Source organism: Dermacentor variabilis, chromosome 1 (assembly GCF_050947875.1).
Source record: "Dermacentor variabilis isolate Ectoservices chromosome 1, ASM5094787v1, whole genome shotgun sequence".
NCBI classification, from domain to species: domain Eukaryota; kingdom Metazoa; phylum Arthropoda; class Arachnida; order Ixodida; family Ixodidae; genus Dermacentor; species Dermacentor variabilis.
This window is the reverse complement of record NC_134568.1, coordinates 195,390,953-195,414,670: the sequence shown is the minus strand read 5'-3', so window position 1 is coordinate 195,414,670 and position 23,718 is coordinate 195,390,953.

Below are 23,718 nucleotides of genomic sequence, written 5' to 3'. Positions count from 1 at the left end.
GTAGTCTACCGAATTCCCCTGTCTTGCGGCAATAAATATGTTGGACAGACAGGCAGGTGCTTAAACGATCGACTAAGAGAGCACTGTAACAACGTCTACAGCACTGTACAAGGCCACTTGGCATCCATTGCCGGGACTGCGGCTGCGTGCCCCTCTTTGAAGATACTGAAGTTTTAGCGAGACACAGCTCACAGCTCACCCGGGAAATTGTGGACGCTGATTTCATCAGAAAACTTGGTAGTATTTGCGTTAGTGCCCCCTCTATCGCGCTGACCCCTGGTGAAGTCACGTATCTAAACAGATAGAAATCGCAATGTTTTTTTTATTTTTTTATTTTTTATGGTGACCATGCTCTTGGTTCAGTGACTTGCTGTTAGAACACCCCATGTGACTGCCTTTCATTTTCTGCGCATCCCCTCTCTTGTATATATTCACACGATGTGGCAACGCAATTAAATGTTGTTGGAAGACAGCGCTGTGTATGTCGTCTTCGCAGTCCTTGTCCTTCGCGCTGTACGTTATTTTTGATCAAGATACTACCGTCTGGAAGATGGTACAGTTGAATCGCGCTCTTTGCACAGTGTAATACTTCACTTCAGAGATGACAAAAGCGTCAGAGAATCCACTTGGGCTTCACCAGCCACCCGGTGGAAGAATTCCTTGGTCCTGCCTTGAGGTGTTATAAATGTCAGAGGTTTGGACACCTGGCAAAAAACTCTCGTGGGACACGTCGATGTAAAATCTGCTCTGAGAACAATGAGCATGCTGAATACAAGTCTGTGAGAAAGCCTAAATGTGCAAATTGTGCGCGTAATCATACGGCTTCTATCTCAGGATGTCCACAGAACAAGGCCGCATCCATGCTACGCAAACATGAATTATTTCATGGGAAGCAACCACGACACAAGTAGCCCCTCCCGAATCTTGATGCAGTGAGCCCAGCGAATAATCGGCAGTTTACAAGTAAAAAAAATCAAAAGAACCATCGCATTCGTCGGCATTAAAGCAGCAAGCTGCGCAAGGGTATCAGAGACAGCGGAGTCATCATTCTGGGACAGCCTCAGCGATCTTCTCAGAACACCCCTCAGCGATCACCTCAAACGGCGACTGGAACATCGGCATTCCAGGATAACATCACGCCGCTCAGTGTTTCTACCCATGTTGTTTGCTGCAGTTCGAGCAATTGTCACAGCTCTACCTCAGGCAAACAAGTTTCCAGAGTTAAAGGCACTGTCGTCTACGGAGCCATTAATGAGCCAGCTGTCCACATCAGTGCTACCGGATGGCAATCCTGAATAGTCGTTACGAAAATGTCGCAATTTTTCAGTGGAACGCTAATAGCTTTCGATCGAAATCTGCTGATTTTTCCAAGTTAGTTGCACAGAACAGCTTCCCTGTGCTGTGTATACAAGAGGCTGGAGTACGTGATGACTTCCGTCTTACTAATTACATAATATATAAATCCAGCTGGAAACAGTAGAACAACGATCTGCGTTCGGAATGATTTGCCCTCTCACCTCATCCAATCAAGCAGCTCAGATTTTCCTGAATATGTAGCCTGCAAGGTATCTCTCGCAAAACTATGTGTAACAGTCGGAAGCATGTACCTGCAAGCATCGAGACGTATTACGATTGATAATTTTGTAAACATTTCTAGCATCACAGGATCAAATATTATAATATGTGGGGACTTTAACGCACACAACGTAACATGAGGGAATAATCACTGTGATGCCCGTGGGAATATCGTTCAACGCACCGCGAAAAGATGTAATCTGTCAGTATTGAATGATGGATCTGTCCCATTTATGCGGGGATATATCGATACGCCAGTTGTGTAGACGTAACACTGTGCTCTGATTATCTTGTTACCGACGTTGGGTGGACAACAGACGCAGAAACACGTGGAACGACCACTTGCCAATCTTTATATCACATCCGCGTTTAAAAAGTACTGTGAGACGAAGATGGGTGGATATAACAAACTGGCAGCTCTTTCGTCAGCACTTGTCCAGTCGAGTGGGTTGTGAAGCTGACGTAGAAAAACTCACATCAGCGATACAAGAAACAATGAAAATGTGCACGAAACAAGTGCCGATTCCTGACGAGTACACATCAGTTGATGGAGAATGTGAACATTCGAAAGCTGTAAGAAGAAGAGCAGAAAGAGCTTATCACCGGAGTGGAAGTGTAGAAGCATATAGAAACTCGCGGCAGATACACTCAGACATGCGGAGCCGACTATAAAAATTAGGGAAAGAAAGACGGCGTGAATTTTGCAAAACGTTGTCTGCCCTGACACTAGTTCCACGAGTATGGATGACCATTCGTGCATTAAGCGGCCCTGTTGTTCAAAGACAACCATTTCGTGCTCTCGCAATAGCCAAGGATACTTCAGAGTTAGTGATTGCTGAGGAATTCTGCAAAGTTAAAACTAGAACAAGCGTATATATATTACTAGGGCTGGGTTTCAATGATCGGTTGAAATGGCAAAACAAAAAAGTTCTTGCGTATTTTCAGTTGCAGCATATACAATTAGACTACAAATTCTCTATGATGGAGCTAAAATGTGCGCTTGCGTCTTGTAAGAAAAAGATTGCTGTTGGGCCAGATTTCATTCCATATGGTATGTTGCAAAACATGGGACCTAATGGTCGATTGGCACTTTTAGAATTACTCAATGACTTGTGGAAAAATGAGTCTGTCCCTGACTCTTGGAAAACGGCACGTGTGATACCTATCTTGAAGCCTGGCAAAACACCTCCTTATCTTGAATCTTCTCGTACTGTGAGTCTGATGAGCTGTTTACGCCAGGTCATGGAGAAAATAATTCACACTAGGCTGCAATGGTAGTGTGAGCAAACAGAAGCACTTCCAGATCAATATGACAGGATTTAGAAGGCGGCGATTGACCATGGATGTAATTTTGTATATCGTTACGTATGTTGAACACGAACGAGCTAAGGGAAATGTGCCAATAGCGGTTTTTTTAGACATTAAACGAGCCTTCGGTACAGTCAGCCATGCTCATATACCATGTGGCCTGCTAGAACTGGGAGTGTCTGGAAGGGCTCTACGGTGGATATCCAACTTCTTGAATGGCAGTCAATATTTATTCAAACAAGCGAAGCAAAAAGCTCCTCTCATAATATCATTCAAGGAGTCCCACAGGGCAGTGTCTTAAGTCCGTTTCCCTTTAAATGTGTGATGGATAATTTACCGCGCAGATTTCCACCTGCACTACACTACTCTATATATGCGGATGATGTTTGCATTTGGGCCTCTGGTTAAAGTACTAGCCTTGTTCAATCAACTTTGCAGGAAGGCCTAAACATTGTGGACAAATTCTTAAAGGAAAGAGGAATGAAACTGTCTTACTGTAAGACGGCTGTGTTGCGTTTCACCAGAGGACATCTAAAGGATTTTCAGCGGTGCCTTGAGGGACAACCCTTAGACATAGTGAAACAACACAATTTCTGGGGGTCATACTAGACAGGCAATTTTCTTGGAATTCTCACATTAAACCCTTGAAGTACAAATAAACTCATTAATAAGTGTTCTTCGCCGCGTAGAAGGAACGACATGGGGAGGGTCGGTTTCGTCGTTACTAAAAGTACGTAATGCACTTGTAAAGCAAAGGTAGCATCTTCTTCACCTATTCTGCATAAAATCTCCCGTTCATCTGAAAAGAGACTCCACCGATTAATAGTTAGGAGCCTTAGAGTATGCTTAGGCGTTCCTCAAGCAACCTCAAGTAACTTAGTAATTGCAGAGGTACGTCATGCTCCATTTCCTGTTATGAGGACGGTTGAAACTTGTCGACACTACTTTCGCATTTCAGTGCAGCACAAAAGGTACCCACTAGCATGTGTATTAATTGAGAGAGACAGGGACGAACATCGATTCGGTGATTCAGGTGCAGAAAGATCTACTACCAGATCACTAATTTCGGCTCTCAGGTATCTCTTGCCCTCCATGGCGACTCGTAGCTTCAAAAATTGAACTTCCGGTTGAGGGAATTATTCGCAAACGAGATATGTGTATGCTAGCAGCAAAACAACTGGTGTTCTACCACATATACTTTTGATATCCTCACTATATTCAAGCGTATAGAGATGGTTTCTTGCCCAGAAAATTCTTCTACAGCTGTATTTGTCATTCCAGGATGGAACCAAATGCAAACGTTTAAACTCTCTCACATGAGGTGATCAACAGCAGCAGAGCTTTTAGCAATATTGTCTTTGCTATGCTACATAAATTCAGTGCAGAAAACGGAACAATGGGTCATCCTTTGTGACTAGCAGGCAGCCTTGTCTTCACTTCATAATGACGTCAGCTATTTGAAAAACATGGCATTATTTAACGAGATACTTATGTAACTCACAAAAGCATGTGAATAAAATCCCACAGTAATGTTCCAATGGATACCTGGCCACTGCAATATCACTGGGAATATTGCGGCAGATAAGGCAAGCGACTGTTAATAACGCCACACATGGTTTCCCTCTAACATAAGGCGAATCGCGCCGCATACTAAGACAGATATCAGACCGTGGTTGCAAAGTGACATTGTTTAATCGGAACTGGAAATCTTCAGATTTATTTCACATTGACCCATCACTTCAATTTAAAATCCCGTCCACATTACATACATCCAGCGCCTCTGAAACGTTGATTTACCGTCTGCGGCTCGGTAACGCGTACACAAAACTCTTTCTGCATAAAATTTCAAGATCTGACAGTGCGAAATGCACTTGTGGCCCCGCTGATGAAGATGTACAGCATCTTCTGTTAGAATGTCGCCACACGACACACACAGACAACGCTCAGCACTTGATTTAGTGGCACTAGATCGCCGGCCCTTCCGCCTCAGGAAGATCTTAGGTCCTTGGCCAACATACTCATTGCAAAGACAAGCGTTACTGGGCCTTCACAGATTTCTAGAAGCGATCAATATTCTCGGAAAGTATTGAGTTGAGGGTTTAAATGTGATAGCGCATTCTCTCTTCTTCTTTTACCCCACTTTGGCCGATCCAGTGCCTGGTTTTTTGAAACTTCATAAGAATTTAATCCATGATTTCTTATGTGCCGTTATTTTAGTCTAGCTAAGTGACTGGACTTTTTGTTTACTTTAATGCACATACGTGACTGGACTTTGTGTTGCTGTGTTTCTGAGTTGACTTTCAATTTTATTGTGGCATTAGTCTACTTACGTGACTGGACTTAGCGTTTTTATGATTTGGAGTTGTCTTTCAGTTACAGTGTCACATTAGTGTACTCATGTTACCGGAATTAGCGTTGTTATGATTTCACTATTTTTGTTATGATTTATTCTTGTCTTTAAATCCTTATCTGAAAAGGAGCAGCCGGCGCCACTTAAAGGCGACAAGATCTCCTAAATACCTTAGATAAAAAAATGCGCTGGTGGTCAAAATTAATCCAGAGTCCCCCACTATGGCGGGCCTCATAACCAAATCGTGCTTTTGACACGTAGGACTCCATAATTTAGTTCAATTCAAACAATAAGAGAATATTTCGCACCAGTTGCTTTCGGAGACTGCTTACTTTTTACGCAGGAATCCTGGTCGGCGGATCCCATTGCGACGACCGCGCAATGGTCGAGCACTGGACTTCATACAGAGACAGCATCTCTTTGGCGTTGAAGGATCATTAATTTGGCAGAAAATACCTTCCCTCATTCGCGAGCATACTTACAGAAATATTCAGGGGCCCGCATTGTGTTTAAATTTAGCGCTGGAAGCCAAACGGCCACACAACGAGGGGCACGCAGTGTTCCTCATTATACGTAAGAAATTTCCTTGGCCCCAATTTTCTCTCGGAAATTGGCGACAAAGTGTGTACTGCGCGCTAGTGTGCAACGTGTGCATTGTTTTATGTTTCTTTTTACCGGCGACCGCTTTCGCCGTATGCTCGCTGTTATGCTCGCGTCTTGCTTTCAAATAAGACGCGCTCGCTGTGGATGAAATTTCGTGAACGCTGTCGCCAACTAGACAGCAATGCAGGCGGGTCTATCAGACTGTACGCACAACGTGAATGCTGTCGTGAAAACTAGAATTTGCGTGATCCCCAGCGATTGTTGTTGGATGTACGGAGAAGCGTGTGCAAATACTACGCCGACTTGAATACTCTCACTACATTCGGTGGCCGCTCATTGTGCCACTTTAGTGTGTAGTTCTCGTTTCTGCGCAGAAGTTAGCATAATAAGGCGTTGCATTATTTATTGGCTTCTTCTGCTAGCCCTACATCCTCTCCATAATCAGTATAGCTACTGACGATGTGGAAATAGAAAAAAAAGCTAGTTTCTTTATTTGTAGTCTAACAACTGTTACTGAATGGGAAGGTATGTATAGGCTGCATCAGAGCCTATTACATCCATTATGAAATGTGACACACACACACACACACACACACACACACACACACACACACACACACACACACACACACACACACACACACACACACACACACACACACACACACACACACACACACACACACACACACACACACACACACACGCACGCACGCACGCACGCACGCGCACGCGCGCGCACACGCACACGCACACGCACACACACACACACACACACACACACACGCACACACACGCACACGCACGCGCACACGCACACACGCACACACGCACACACGCACACACACGCGCACACACGCGCACACGCACGCACACGCACACGCACGCACACGCACACGCACACGCACACACACGCGCACACACACGCGCACACACGCGCACACACGCGCACACAAAGGAAGCATTAAGAAAACAAAAATAAATAAAGGTAACCAAAGAAGAAAAAACATCCGCGTTAATTATAAAAATGTAAGTCCACTGCGTGTGGACTTACATTATAGTGTGTTTAACGCATAGAAAGCGGGTTAGTTATGATAGAACTTGCTAACCGGGCCTACCCCTCGAAGTATTAGTACTGCAATTAAAACGTAAACCGAACTGATAATACAAAAAATATATGTATAAATATATATAGGCAGAACGCACCCCTGATGTCTGCCCAGGTAAGTGACGCTTTCTTAGTTTTGGAGAACGGTGCATTGAAACACAACATATAATGTGTACAATGTGCAGGTCTCTTTATTTACAAAGTGCAGTACGATGAGGGACACGCCGTGAATTTACGCCACGAATGCGTCCCGTAACTTTCCAGCTTCATCGTGAGCTAGAAGATGCGCACGCTCGTTTTTCATAACTAAAATGTTGCCATGCGACGCTGTTCAAGCGCAAGGTGTCTGAAAACGCTGGTTTCCGGAAGGGAAATTCGTAACAGTGTTTTATTCTGTCTTTTTACGCATTAGTCCGTGATGTGATAGTCATAGCATGGGGCTTCTGTGCTGGGGGAACCGGGTTCGTAACCGACCACCAGAAATGTTTTTTTTTATATATTTGGTGGCAAGATTTCCGTGAGTTGGGGGGGCACGTTTTGAGATCAGTGCGCGCCTGCGCAGTCGACAGCGGTTATACAGATACTTTCAAACCACCGGAACAGGCTCAGACAGTTTGACGTAAAAGGAACGACAGAACAAGGGGAATTGAGGGGCTTGATTTTCTTAATCATGACCACATAAAGCCAACAGACAATGAAGCCAATGAAAGCGAATTAAAGCCAAGGAAAGTTAATTTCCCCGAAGCTTTCCCTGGCTGCATTGTTTGTTGGCTTTATGTGGTCATGATTAAGAATATTAATCCCTTCATTTCATCTTGTTCTGTCATTTATTCATTGCGAGGGTCTCGAATCTGGCAGCTTTGAAGTCATGAAGTAGCATGCGAGGATTTATCAGCCACGTGCCTGCTCTCCTAAGATAAGGTGTTACGTGACGCCATCGGGCAATAAATGATGTTCCACATCCGCCCAACTTGGCTCTGAGTGGCGCTGGATAACGCTCCTATGGCTAGTTCTAGTACACATGGATACGAAGGTGAGTGCGCGAATTGAAAGCCGTCGCCGTAGCACAATTGGTAGTACAACGCACGAGCCATGCGGAGGTTGTGGGTTCGGCTCCCATCGGCGACAATTTATCTTTTCGCCCACTTTCATTCCTCTTTTCTTCATTATTTTCTACATTCCTATTTAAATCGCAGTTAATTTCCCTGATGCTTTCCTTGGTTTCATTGTCTGTTGGCCTTATGCGGAAAGTAGTATACATACATACTGATACGTTTGTACCACGGAGGATATATACGAGTTATAGTTGTAGATTTATGTCGTAGTTAAAGATTTATAGCTCTACTATACTAACGCATAACTCAACAACACCTCTGTTGATGGCTTACACACTTCTAGCACCACAGGATTATTCAACAGTTGCTAGGTTATGTCAAGCAAAAGAAATATTGAATACACAAGGAGCCATATACTTAATTCATAAAACGCCTATAAGCACTTCACAGACGTCTATAATACCTTCATGCAGGCTGACGCAAGACAGGGGCAACCGATCATTGATCGCAGGGAGAGGCTTTCGCCTTTCCGCGGACATAACCATGACTGAACACAGGCTGGTGATAATGAAGATGAGGAGGTTACGTTTACCTGGATGCTGTTGCTGTTTGCGTCGAAAACATGCTTACCTCCTTCGTTACTAAGATAGCGAGAGTCTTCTTCCGGAACCGCTACTTCCGTTTCAAAAAAAAGAAGCGTTCTCTGTCTCCATGTTGATCTTCAGGAAGCGTATGAAAAACGTGATAACGCGTCGGCGTAAGGCGGAGCGCGAACATTTACTTGCGCGCGTCTTCTCCTCAGTTCGGCTGAAGGAGCGGGACCTGCTGCTCCAGTGCTTAGGCGCGCTTTTATCTGCAGCTTTCTTTTTCGTTTTTTTTACGAAGGAATTCGCATAAATTACGTGGGTCGGGCCATGCGGGGCATTTGCAAATGCGAGATTGCGCTCGCCCTGCAGCAACAAATGAGCAAACACGGGAGAGACGGCGCTTACTTGGAGCCGGCGCTCGTTAACAGATAACCGAATTATCGAGTGTAATTTAAAAAGCGCCCTACGAGTTCTCCACAACTTACCGTTTTCTTTCCCTTTTTTTTGTGGTTCTTGGTATTGTGATCGACTTTCATCGTGTCCGCCGTCACTTAACCTCTCGCTCCCTCCGCAGATCTGGCGCGACTATCTGCTCTCGCGTATATTGAAATCTTCCTTGCTTCCCAGCTAAGCTACTTTGTGTTTGTTTCGTGTTCTTATTTGAAAATGCTCAAATAAGAATAACCGAAATCAGATTCCCTACAGCCCGGAGGCAATTTCATCTTTCTTGCTTCTTTTCGGTCGATAGTCATTTAAGCGGACAACGTTATTCCGCACTCAAAAAACGCCGAATCCCTGGCTCTGATCTTGCCGGGCGCGCAGCTTGAGCATAACGCAATTCACTAATCGCGAGCCCCAACGTTCATAACACTAATATACTGCTTGCCATATTGCTCTCCACATCTTTGTCTATTGTTAGTACCTTCAAATTTACTTCAAAAGTATGGTTGCGAGCCACTAAATTTTCCTTAATTGCCGGATTGCGGGACACAAGTATGGAACATTTTTGTTTAGGTCGTAGTACAGACGCGCATACTCTACGAAAACAGGCAATATAGAAAATGATCTTTCTGATTTCTTTTTCTAGATATAAAAAAATGAAAGAATTGAAGAGTCAGCACTTATGCCATGTAATTGGGAGTATTTTGGTGACTGGTGCTAAAGTGGCCTTGGTGTCATTTTGTGAAGATAAGCATTCAATGAAGTGGCAACAGATGATTTCATTCAGTTTGTGCACTATTTTGAGGTCATATTTTGAACTGTGTCTTCAAAGTTTGACCCTGTGAGCAGAAAGCCTGACACGCATAGGCTTTTTTCCGGATATGTGATCCGGCGTTCTGCTGATGACAAACGACATGAATAGTCCTGGTAATGTTTCCATTTATAAAAATTCAGCAAAAGGCTGCTTCGATAGAAGAGTCAGATTTCCTTTAATAAGATTTCTGTCGGCACGCAGAACAGAATTTCTCCTGAATATAACTTAGTGCGAAAGCACGCAAGAGCCGAGAGATTGACAAATCTGTATCACCTGCTTCAATCGCTGCGCCATACTTCCGTACCTCTTCACCTGGAACCGAGCGCACTCTCCTACATAGCTTCACTTTATCGCATACCATATAGAGTTGTAAAAAAAAAGCAGCACTGACGAGTTATAAAAAATTGTCTCGGGGGGCCTTTGCCTGTACATGCAAAACAAACATACAAAAACTAAACATGCAGATCAGACCCAGGTGTTGGAATCTGTAGTATCTAAAGCGAAGCTTTAGTGATGCGGTTAATAAATGTATACGTAACTAAACGCAATGCGTACGATTGTCTTTAACGTCGACGCAGTGATGTACCACTATTGCTCTGACGCTCCATGGCCATACTAGTTTTGTATCATTAAACACCATAAACCATCATCACGCAGCGATGTCACCAGTACTGAGGCGATATTTGATGTTTGTCGAGAAGAGAACGGTTATTAGAGGTGCAAGCGCTGAAAACTATGACGCATATGGAAATGCACTGAATGATTCTATGTCTCTTGTCTCACATTTGCACGTACCCATTCTGGAGGATTGGCCAAGAATGACCCCATACCCAGTGGCTGAAGAATGGGGTTGGTTTATTGGTTTGATTACGCAGAATAGAAGTGTGCTCATTGGTGCTACTTCGCCGTTGAACACTCAGTGCTATACAAACCACCTTATGAGCCGATGTCACTTGGGACAATACTTGGACGATGCTTACCACAGGCCTTGAAAGGACAGTTTCCACTGCCGAGAAATTTTATGGAAAAACTATTAGGATCAAGTTTATGTCTAGGGACTCGCGTTTCTCGTTCTTCCGTTTTTTTTCTCTTCAGTTTATTTATCTGCAGATATGCGCTAAAGAATTCTCTTTAGTAGTTTTTTTTTCATTATTATTATTTTACGCATAGTCCTATCTTGCTGATAACAAAACAGTGTAGCCAGAAACATATTTCCGCTAGCCCCATTGAACCTTATACCTGCACCTCAAAAACTTGCGTACGTTTCGAAGGATTGGCAATGAACGTCAGACAAGTAAAAAATACATTCGACAAGTACATTTAAATGGAAGGCGAAAAAGAAATTATTAGACACATTGTGGAGCCATAGTTGCAGTGTCTTTCAATAATTTCTGCCTTCTGAATTTGATACACACCGAGCGATTAAAGCCACATTTGAGAACTCCGCGTGTTCAGCGTTTCCGGTGCATAGCCGGCATCAGCATTGCTTTCTGGGTCGTTGTCCCATTGACAAAACTGACATGGCTGCTGGCTCTGAGTTTTTCAGCTGTGCTTATGCTGCAGCTCTTGAGAGAAGTGACTTCTCATGAAAAAATTCTCCGACGATTACGACACTCCCTAACGCGAAATTTGAGCGCAGCTCTATATGTATTTTCATTTCGCGATATATTGGCTGGTGCGGACAATCTATATCGTGCGGCACGTCGCAAAGGGATTGAAGTGTGACGCGTCTGCCTCGCTAATCAGGAGATCGCGAGAGACAGTGCATGGGTGACGCGTGGGCGCGATTTACAGCAGCCGCCGCCGACAGACCTCCGCTCATGCAGCGCTTTGTTTTCATATGTTTCACGGTCGCTACTCTGGCGCCATCTCGTAGCCGTTGTCGGCGCAGAGCCCGTCTTGCGTGGCACTACACTTCTCAGCCTTTCGCCATAACCTCCTCCTTCGTTTTCCGAATCATGGTTCTGCTGAAGCCTCCTCCTCCGCTTTCATCCTCGCTCTCTTTTCGCTGTTGACGTGCTTCATCCTCCTCTGCGCTCCGCCTTAACATTTCCATCCTTCGCTGTGGTCGTTCGCTCGGTTACGAAGGAAGCCGACGCTCTCCGCAGGAACGGGAGCCTAAGAGCTGCCCTCTAAAACTCCGTAGCTTCACGCAGCACAAAATGCGCCGAACACATGCAGTAAGGAACTTGACGCTGATCCTCGCTTGCATATATGGCAAATCTGCAGAGCTGGTAGTTCTTTTAGAAAGCAAAGTTACAGTTAAACGAGTTTCTACAAAATTATTTTACAGATTGCAGAAAAGTCATACTTACGTAAGCCCTTATAAACTGCGAGGCTGCTTTCATGGGCGATCGAGATTTAGATGGTTTTACGTATAGCGTCATTGATCATATTTTTATTGGGTTCAATACTCATTGAAAATGACCACAGGGCCCTTGTCGAATCAACCACTTTCAGTCAAATGGTCATTGCTAAAAAGACAACTGAAAGTGTACGTCTGCTCCGGATATTACTTGCATTACGCGACACACTCCTAATCAAGCGAATTATACGAACTTCTGCTAAGCTTCCACAAAAACGTTTCAATACCGGTGCAATCTTAAAACTACACGTCGTAATTGTTGGCATGCTGGGGTGCACTAAAATGTGTTTAAATTTCATGACCACGATTCGTTCGGCTCTAGAAACGATAACACTGCCACTTTTTATTCTTCGTGACAGAAACGTTTAGAAAAACAGGCATATCGACTGGTCCAGGCACCTCCATTCAAAGCTTAATTTTGCCTGAGTGCTTCAATGCGTCGTTTCGATGAAAATACAAGCATAGTGATATGTACAAAACCTGAACCGAGTTTTGCCATTTTTGGACGTCCCGGATGTATTCACGATGGCTGCACCCTGAGCATCGCCTTGTTTACATTACGGTTACCGGTTGAATACCTGACGGAGTTTCACATTTTATCAAAGAAAATAACCTCAGCACTATTGAAACGAGAGCCTCGTTTCTCTCCGAGCTAATATATATATATATATATATATATCTCAAGAGAAGCGAACAAACGAAACATGAAGGACAACTTGCCGCAGTTGGGGAACGATCCCACGTCTTCGCATTACGCGTGCGATGTTCTACGAATTGGGCTACCGCCCGGCGCCGTCATACCATCTACTTACTCGGATATTTATGTGTCACTACTAGAACTAACCCTGCGAGTGTTAGCCAGCACCACCACTCACAAACTTTGGCGGTGGATGTGGAACATCCTTTACACACACACACACACACACACACACACACACACACACACACACACACACACACACATATATATATATATATATATATATATATATATATATATATATATATATATATATATATATATATGTGTGTGTGTGTGTGTGTGTGTGTGCGTGTGTGCGCGCGTGTGTGTGTGCGCGTGTGTGTGTGTGTGTGTGGACTGAAAGTTTGAAAGCAGAACGGAATGAAACATCAACAATATTTAGGCATCGCGTGATTGCTTTCTAGCCGGCGGGCGCATCCTGCCGACCGCGCCCCGATCTCTGCCGCTTTATTTTGATATTCGTTGCCTTCTACTGAAAAGGTTCTTGAGAAAGAGTCTTGGTGCAATTTGCAGTGCCGCTATCACGAGGTTTGTTTCTGGTTTTTCAGAGCGCACCCAAGGAAAAATGAAAAGGACGCTGTCGCAGGCGTATTGTGGAAGGAAAAAATTGTTCCCAATGCTGGCGTACTTGTTCACCTCCGGAAACTGAAAGCTAGTGTAGAAAGAATGAACGGCCGCATTTTAAACGTTGCTTCTCGTAAAACAAGAAAAAATATTTGACAGTGCCGTTTTTATCACACGTAAAAACGGTATAACTAGTATACTAAGAAGTGGGAGCGATTGTCATTCACCATATTAAACTTTCCATAAAGATTGATGATTTCTAATGGCGTCGTCTTGAAACAATGTGGCAACAAATAGTCAAGTAGTCATACAGTCAGACTGGCCTAATCAGGTTTTTCTACATCTATTGCAGTCTAGCATTTTGCCTATCTCTACTTTGTACTCTTTGGTTCAATAAAACCCCTATGCCTATAATGTAAACTTAGCTATGCCTGGAGCTCAAACTCTTCCATGCTATTCCCCCCCCCTCCTCATTACTCTAAACGTATCCTTGCTCTTTCTTGTCCCCGACTGCTGACCAGTCAATACTCCCATCCGCTTTAAATCCCAGTGCTTCTGGAAGCTCGACGTTCTCTATATGCAGTCGTGGCTGGGTGAATATCTCGGCGTTCCATTATAGTGCGCGGAGTCGTCTCCGGACTTCGCTTCACCCTTTTGCGAATATTCGCTCCTGCATGTTTACGCGATTAGGCAGCCAACTCGGGCTTGAAATGGCAAGGCACTGCCTCTCTTTGTGTTATCATACGAATTTTCTCTCCTGAATTTTCGTTAGCTGTCTTTATAAATCCCCACGAACTTTTTTGTTTCCTAAATTTTCAAGCAATTTACCATCTGTGTCTCTCTTTTGGGTGACTCCGGGTTGTCTATTCGCAATCCCGATTACGTTTCATGAAACTTCCTATACGCCTTGTGTATTTCTGCAGAACTGCTTTGCTCAGGCTGGAATCGGCAGGACATCGGTGTAGGCTACCTTATCGGGTGGTTTCGGCACCCCTGTCTGTCGCACTCCGTGATGTCGACAAAAAGTACCGAAAAGGAAATGGAAAAGAAGCCCAAGAACAAGTGGATTGCCGAACGTAAGAAAACGGGTTACGGTCGGCGCTTGGAATGCAACTCGTACCGAATACGCAAGAAATATGCAATGCCCGTGGCCATTGATTAATGGCTAAGCCGCCACCAAGCCTCTGCTTCGCAAAGCGTAGAGAAAGATAACATCATAGAAATCTGTTACACGTTGAGCAAATGGTGACGTACCTGTAGCGAGAAACAAAATTAGTCTTGAAGAAGCTGTCCGTAGGCACGACGATAGCGCCACACACCGGATAAACTGTTTGAGGAGGACGTTCAAAATGAGGGAGTGCGCACATACCGACCACTAGCTGCGAAAAAAGAAAAAAAAATGCAAGGCAGTGATTTTAGCGACGCCTGGCAACGGTCACGCACACCTGACACGATTCGGCAAGAAATTCAAGCAACTATTTCATAAATACAAAGTAAGATCGAATTGACTCTCTTCTCACTGACAAACAGGAATGCACCTATAGGCTCCATTTTTTTGGGGGTAAGCTCAGTTGAGTGCAAGTTTGCCGAATGTCTTGACCGCGAGACGAAGGCGGACCAGGTCGTCGCCTCCATTGTAAACAACCACGTCGGTAGGAACAACCAAAGCTTCCGTAAAGGTTTTCCACACATGTTTATAATGAAAAAAAAAACATGGACCTTAGAAATTGCCATCGGAAACAGCAAAGCGAAAAGCACTAACGCACTTGAACATTTCTTTAAAGAAACCGGACAATTAAACATGTGCTGGGGGCTGCATTGGCAGAGTTCTGTAAGCGTAACCGACTTCCGTCATTTGTATTTATCGGCGCTTCATTTATCAGCACTTGTCGTCTAATATGTGTATCATGTTCGCCATTGTACGCTTTGTGTGATAAAGCCGTGTTTTTACTTTTGTGTCTAAGAGTGTGCACAACGTCAATTGTGTATTTTCTTCATCTGTAACGCCTGCTCATCTTGGACTGCATCGGGGACTCGTGTGCGTATTCGGAACTCCCTATACAAATATCTTTCGGGAGTCAGTATAGTGTGCGTCGATAGCCATCAGCGTCTTTTGTCCGCGTATGTTCCAGCGTGTCCAGCACGATTATGCGAACTACAGCGACTCTCTTATCTAACTCCGCTCTATATTTTCCCAACCCATGAAGTTGCTTCTTATGTTGCAAACATTATTATTATTGCCATTACGTGAAAAGTCGCCATATTTACCGAGTTCACCTCTGTGGGAAATTTCGCGTTCTAACTCGGGCTTGCTGGTCCTGGGCGGAACTTGAGCCTCTTACTTCGCTGCAATGTTGCTGCGATTGTCTTCCAGCACGCCTCGAGGCAGCAGTTCCCGCTCCACTTACCCTGCTGCTGACTTTACCTATGAGTTATTGTGTACGTACCAGTTGAACTATGCCGGGTGTCTTAGTTAACTTGGACAAAGATATGAAAAAAAACAGCTCAAGAGAAATCGTACCGACTGCATAGTAGTGGCAGTCATGTGTAGTTACAGCCAGTATTTCCTTCATCACGAAGTATTATTACTTATATGCTTTAAATTAATGAACTTTTTAATTATTGCTTGAATCGCAAACATATCTGCTACAAAGTTGTAGGGAACCTCAAATAACCTCCGAATCAAGCATTAGTTTCGTGCTCAGCTTTGCCTTGTTGGCTTCTCCGACAAAATCAAAAACGCGCGAAACATCCAAAATACGAAATAGATACGCGCTTTCGCGCCGCTGCTCAAGCGCTTCAGCGAATAGCCGCGGATACATGGCTTTACTAGCGGCAGCAGCTCGATACAGGGCTTCACGCTATGTGAAGGTCACGGTATCATGAGAATACGCCGCTGACGCATTGATAAGCGTCGCGGAGCCGTAGCGGGAAAGGGGGAATTTCGACACCATTTTGCGCGCTCAACTTGTTCTGTAGATAGGCGCGCCCGGAACGTATGTCCCTTTTATTCCCTTTAGCGATAGAAACAAACCTTACGTAGCCTATGCCCATCTAATGCGTTTTGGCGGATCTGTACGACGGGCATACGCTGCTGTCGATTACGTAAATCATTTTTGCTTGACGTGTCAGTGCGTAGATACTATACAGTTCTAGCATAGCGTTTGTCGCCTTACGTACGTTAAACATAAGCACCTTTGCGGGACGTTACGGTGCGTGTCCTTTCAAGTCTTTTAGTTTACCTTGCGGAAAAATAAACGTAAAGAAAACGTTATAAAACCGGGCGCCGTCTGTTGCCTCGTGCCAAACGTATCCAAGCCAAGAAGACCGATTAGCAATCATCCTGCTGTTGCTATGTGGACGCGTCTCGTTAGGCGTACGGGCGCCAGAATCGCCGAACGATCTCAGAAAATGGACGCGCTGTGCGCTCATTACTAACTTTTCAGGGGAGTTTAGAGAAATCGAAAGCTCATTACAATAGTTACAATAGTTACTGGCGATCAACGCGAGTGAGAGCGTAGCCATCACGCGAATTCACGCTGAAGTGGGAGCCACGGGTGCCGCCATGTTCGAGAACGCTATTTCTTAGCGTCCGTAAACATTACGGACGTTAAACTCGCCAAATAACGTACGTTATCATAGCGCACATAAATCGCAGAAACCCAATAACGTTCTGAGCATGCGCAGTGAGGACGACGCTATTTCTTTACGTACGTAAAGCTTTTACGTTCGGTTAATAACTAACGGTCTAATTAACTAATACTAATAACTAATACGGTCTAATAACAGGTGATCTCAACGGTACCACGCCGGTGACCTTCTCTTCAAGAAGACAGTCATGCCCTTCACGAATGATCAGAAGGCTAAAATGATCCCGGCTCTGGGGGCGGTGCACGGCGACAAGAGGAAGGCAGCCAAGCTATTCCGGATGTGGTATTGCGGATGACTCCCTAGTCCGTCAACAATACTTAGAACGTACGAAGTCCTTTGCGAGACCGGTATCTTCACAAAGGCGGCACAGGACTGCGACGGTAGTCCAAGAAGTGGAAACAGACGTGTTGGCATTCTTTGCTGCTAACCCTCACGGTAGTGTGCGCGACGCCTGAGCGGAGGCCGAAACCTCAGGGTCATTAGTGTGGAGGATATTAAAAGAGGTTATATGCACCCGTACCATCTACATCTTCGTCGAAAACTTGAAGGCCGAGATCTTGAAAACAGACTTGACTTTGCTAATTGAATTTTCACGAAATGTGAAGAACAGGACTTTGTTACTCGTGTGCTTTGGACGAATGAGGCCAATTTCTCCAGAAACGCACAAGTTAAGCTTCACAACGCGCACTACTGCAGTGATAGGAATCCCCACTGGCTGGCACAAACACGACACCAACACCAGCGGTCATTTAATGTTTGGTGGAGTATTTTTGATGGAAACATCATCAGAGCCATCATATTTGACAACACACTAAGGACGCAACGCTATATGTCAAAGACATCCTCGAGGGTCCCGCGAACGACGTGTTGCAACGTTCCACTTGCGCACCTTCGTACAACTCGGTTCAACACGATGGCGCTCCTGCGGATAGTAGTAGGCAGTCTCGAGCGTGACTCGACAAGCTTTTTCCTGGACAGTGGATTGGCCGGCACGGACCTGTACCCTGGCCTGCAAGGTCACCCGGTCATGACACCGCCGGACTTCTTGTGGGGCTACGTGAAAGATCGTGTATACTCCACACAGGACGCCATGAAGGCAAAAATAAGCAGAGTTTGCCGCGAGATTCCAACGTCGTTGGTCAAAGCTGCAACGGCAGAAGTGTTGTAAAGAAGCAGATACTGTATTGCTTGAGAGAGTGACCTGTTTGAGGACGTGTCATAAGTGGCAGTGGAAAATAACTGCTCAAAACTGGTGTAAAACGTGACTTTTAACATACTTTCATGATGTCACCATATCCTCACATAAAAGAAGCTTGCGACAAAGATAGAAATAGGTAAAAAGCTCCTTTGTTTTGCCTCTTTTCCGGAGTTCTACAGACAGAAAGGGTAAATGGCTAAACCAGTTGCACTTTTGGATGTTTCTTCGTGGGCGGCTGAGACGCCTTACGTCCTTTCGGTTTATTTTTAATTGAAATAAACTCCTGAGTAGCTCTTTTCTAGCTCTTTTCTGTTCTTCCGAGAGCTCCTTCTTTTTCTCTTTTTTCGTGCTCTTTTGCTCACTGTTTTTGTAACATTGGTTGCATTTCTTTTGGGCTTTGTTTCATGATACGCGAAGGTTAAAGCTATCTCGAGTGCCTCATGTTCGAGCACAACGTTCTTGCATCCGCAGATGCTGACGCTTATCGCACCACGCAAGTTAGGTTAAACCTCTCGAGCGATTCTACATGACGAAGCCTTATACGATGCGGCAATAAACGAATGCAGCCGTATTGGGGGCGCGCTCCACCGCTGGAAAAGCTGGTTCCACCGTCGGCATGACGTGACATCAGGGATCACGTGGACACAGCGGCCGCGTCGGTTGCTTTGGAAGCGCCGTATCGAGCTGAAAACGAAAGTTTAAAGTCGCAACTGCGCTGCGGTTCTGATTAAGTGGCTAGGCTTTACCGCCTTGGGAGTCTCCTTGACAACATTTGAAAGCACCATAATAGGTAGTGACTGCCTTTGGAGGCGTGCAGCATAGTAGGTTACTTCTCGGTGCCGCAGTGCCGGACGTACGCAACGGAGCTCGGTGTCATCCTTATTCACACGTAGCCACAGGACAAGAAGCTGCGTGAAGCTTGGATCGAGAAACTTAGAACCGACAGGCAGCCATCGGATGGCGTGCAGCAAGCACAGACGCCAGGAACATTTCTGCTACGGCGCCGGGAGTGCGCGATGTTCGGTGAGTAGCAGAAAACACGCACTGAGACGTACGCTCGCCCGCGCCCGCTGCCCGGCTAATGTCACGATGGTTTGGTGAACTTGTTGACACTAGATACTGGCAAGTTCACTGGAACGGAAAGGGAGCGGTAAGACGCAGATTAAAAAAAAGACATGGCATATGGTCATTTTTGTGTTATGAATTAATGCATTGGATTACGAAAAAGAAGCAGAGGGAAATCGCACGCTGAGAAGACCGATAAACATACAGTGCGACGCAACTTGAGAATTATTATAGAAATGTCCAAGAATGTAGAAGACAAAAAAGGTTGAATCGTCGCGACGGCACGTCACAGTCGCCGTAGGCATCGAATTCCCTATAACGAAATTATTTTTGAAGAAATCTGATAGCGTCCACGCAACAATGGTTGCTAGTGTACTGTCAAATGCTCATATACTGCGGCCTAAGGCTCACGGCACGGTGTGAAAATGCGCTCAGAGCGACAGCAAAACATTGTGCGCGGACATGCATGCAGACGCGCAGTCGGTCGCTGCGAACCCGTGCGATCGCTGCATTGAGGCTTCATTCTGTTATGCTCCATTTGGTTATACAGACAGCCCACTACAAGAACATATTTCACATAGTTTACTCTCAGCGTTTCCCTACCTTTCATGCAAGAAGCCGGTTTGGGAGACTCCATCGCGGCTACCGCGCGCAGTGGCTTTCCCTGTACGTATTCGATAAAGAGATAGCGTCTGTAAACGATTCTGTGCTTTCAGTTTGTCCAAGATCATTATATAGAGAGTCAAATACTTCCCTCGTTTTGAGAATACTTACATAAATGTCGAAGTGGGCTGCCGCCTGGTGTTTTTATTGAGCGCCGTAAGCGAAACCTATGAGGAGCGCTCCGTGTGATCCCTCATACTACGCAAGGGAGGCGCTTCCGACAGATGGCGACTCCGCAACTCCTCGCCCCCAATACTCGCAAAAGGTATGAGGCAAAAAAAATGTCGTGGGAATGTACTAGTGAAAACAGAGAATGCAATGATCGGGTGAAACTTCTTCACGACAAGGTATCAGTCAATGGGACTTTGTGCGCCTACGATGAAGCCGCGAAAGAGAAGAGTGTAATGCCTAAAAATGCAAAAACAAAATGATTTCCTGATTGTTCTTCACTGAAATTTTTCATTGGGAACTGTAGGAGCATTGTGCGCAAATGATTTGACTTAGAGCCCTTATCTTCAATCCACGAGCCTGACGTTATCACACTCACCGGAACGTGGATCTATGATGGTGTCTCCGAAAAGAAATATCAGTGATGATATTGTGACGCTACTATACGTCGCAACTTTTTAGGACTTGTTGGAATTGGTGGAGGGAGAAGTTAGCTTATTCACGCGCGGTTTATCGGTCGTCTGCTGCCATCTGGAGAGTAAGGATAGGTTTTTCCCTGAAACTCGTTTTCATTTCCCGTGCAAGCCGTAATGCAGCCCTCGTTGGAACAAAAGATTGCCCTCAAGTTTTGTGTGAAGCTCGGCAAGCTTGCAGCGGAAATCTTTTCCTATGACAAAGACGCCATTTACCGATAATTATTTGTCGGAACGGCTAGTCTACGGGTGGCACAAGACCTTTTTAGAAGGCCATGAACAGGCCAGTGATTAAGCCCGCACTGGGCGGCCATCAACGACCATCACCAATGAAGATGTCACGCGTGTGAGAGGTCTTTCGAACTGAGACTATCATTTGAGTGTACGTTTAGTGGCACAGATGCTAAACATTCTAAGAAGTGCCTTTCACGAGATTTTTACGAGTAATTTGTAGGTGCTAAAAGCGTGCACCAAGATTGTGCCCAACCGCCGTGGTTGCTCAGTGGCTATGGTGTTGGGCTGCTGAGCACGAGGTGGCGGGATCGAATCCCGGCCACGGCGGCCACATTTCGAGGGGGGCGAAATGCGAATACACCCGTGTACTTAGATGTAGGGGCACGTTAAAGAAACCCAGGTGGTCCAAATTTCCGGAGTCCTCCACTACGGCGTGCCTCATAATCTGAAAGTGATTTTGGCACGTAAAACTCCATAATTAAATTAAATTAAAGATTGTGCCCAATGCGTTCCCAGACGAGTAAAAATCCCACTGAGTTGAAACGTGTCAAGAACGTTGGGACTACTGTGAAAGTGACCCACACTTTTCAGACAACGTCATCACAGGTCACTAGGCTTGGGCGTTTGAATACGACCCAGAAACAGGAAGGCAAATTGCCGAGTGGCAAACCTCAACGTCCCCTCGCCCAAGAAGGCCAGAATGAACAAGTTAAAAGCCAAAACTATGCTGATTGTGTTTTTTTGACATAAAGGGGCTCGTCCACCGCGAGTTTGTACCAAATGGCAGAACTGTGAAGGCCAAATTCTACATGAAAGTGCCCAAGGGACTGACACGAAGGTTTCATAGCGGCCGGCCTGACAACGCGGGCGATTGGAAACTTCACCATCACAACGTGTCAGCGCACACCGCCTTCCTCGTGACCCACTTCCCGGTCGATTCAAAGGTGCCAACGGCTCCCCAGTCGCCCTACAGTTCTGACATGGCTCCCCTAGACTTCTTTTTGTTTCCACACTTGAAAACTTCCCTGAATGGACATCACTTCGGGGCACTTTACGAAGTCAAAGAGGCTTGCACCAAGACTTGAAAGACATTCTGAAGGAGGCCTGCCGTGACGCCTTCAATGCCTGGAACTCTCGCTGGGAGGGATGTATCGACGCAGGAGGAGCCTCTTTTGAAACCTGTTAATGCGTTGTACTGATTTGACGCATAACTTTTTTTTAATCGACTCTGTGACATTACTTCTCGGACATACCCTATATGTCTTCCCAGTTTTTGTATACACCGGTGCAACAGGAATTCTAGGGGCGGTGGCGTAGTCCTGGTTTTTAGGAAGGATCTTAAAGTTCTACATAATGCTGAGTCGTCTGGAGTCGAGGTCATGTTTTTGTAAGTTTTTCGAAAGCCAATGCATAGTGATAGGAGTTGTCTACTGGCCACCGGGTGAAATTGTGGAAGTATTGGAAGAACGGAAAACGTTTATGGCTTCTGTTACATCGCATGACACTATACTGATCCTTTGTAGCGATATTAATTTTCGGGGCATTGACTAGAGTACGTTCACAGCTACTAATAACGATGTTGTCAATAATGAAGAACTTATTGACACTGCGTTTTGTTTTGACCTAAGGCAACTAGTTCATGAATTCATGCCGCGTACATGCTGCAGCTAAATCTACATCTTGTTTTGTGCGAACACCGCAGGAACCATTGAATGTGATGTGGTTGATGGGATATCCGATTGCAGAGCTGCATTTGTGCACTTTTCTTCTTCGAAAGCGGAAAAACTTGCTAAGGTTGCACATTTTTGTGCTTCCTAAAAAGCTGATGATGTCACTGTACTGAACAGATTAGAATTTGTTCAGTAGAATCTGTTCAGATTAGAATGTGGTCATTCCCTTGGGCCCCTGAAACTGCATTTCGTCGGTGGAAGCGGACACGTGGCGCTCAACGGAATGACGAAGTAAATTTGGCGGCCCGCCGGCATTGAAGTGCTAGGCCAACGCCGCTCACAGCAAGGAGAAAACGCAAGCTGATCGCCGGCGGCACCAGCTGTGACCTCGGAGACGTGACGAAAAGCGGGGGGGGGGGTGGCAGGGGGGGCGGTGACATGGACGACACAGACGCTCTTTTTCCAGCCAGTTTCGGTTTCAAGGAGCCTGGGAAAGCGAACTAATTGTCGTAGCTCCAACATGAAATTCGCTATTCAAAATTTAATGGTTGGGATAGGTAGTGTCGAGGAGCGGCTTCAAAATACTTATTTGCTGTAGCCACCTATTGTTGAAAATTAGAAAGTTAATTACCGTAGCTTCGCTAATTACACACGTAATTGCGGAAATTGCTCTGCATCTAGGGGCGGCAAATCCGTACACTCGAACGATAAACATAACGTTACCGTGATTTATATTTTATAATGTTAAAAATTTGCTCCAGTTAAAGAAACACCCTCTATATGCACATCATCACCACTCATCATCAGCCTGGCTACGCCCACTGAAGTGCAAAGGCCTCTCCCATACTTCTGCAACTACCCGGGTCATGTGCTAATTACGGCCATGTTAATTACGGCCCTGCAAACTTCTGAATCTCATCCGTCCACCTAACTTTCTGCCGCCCTCTGTTACACTTCCATCCTCTTGGAATCCAGTCCGTAACCCTTAATGACGACCGGTTATTTTCCCTCCTCATTACATGCCCTGCCCATTCCCCCCCCCCCATTTCTTTTTCTTGATTTC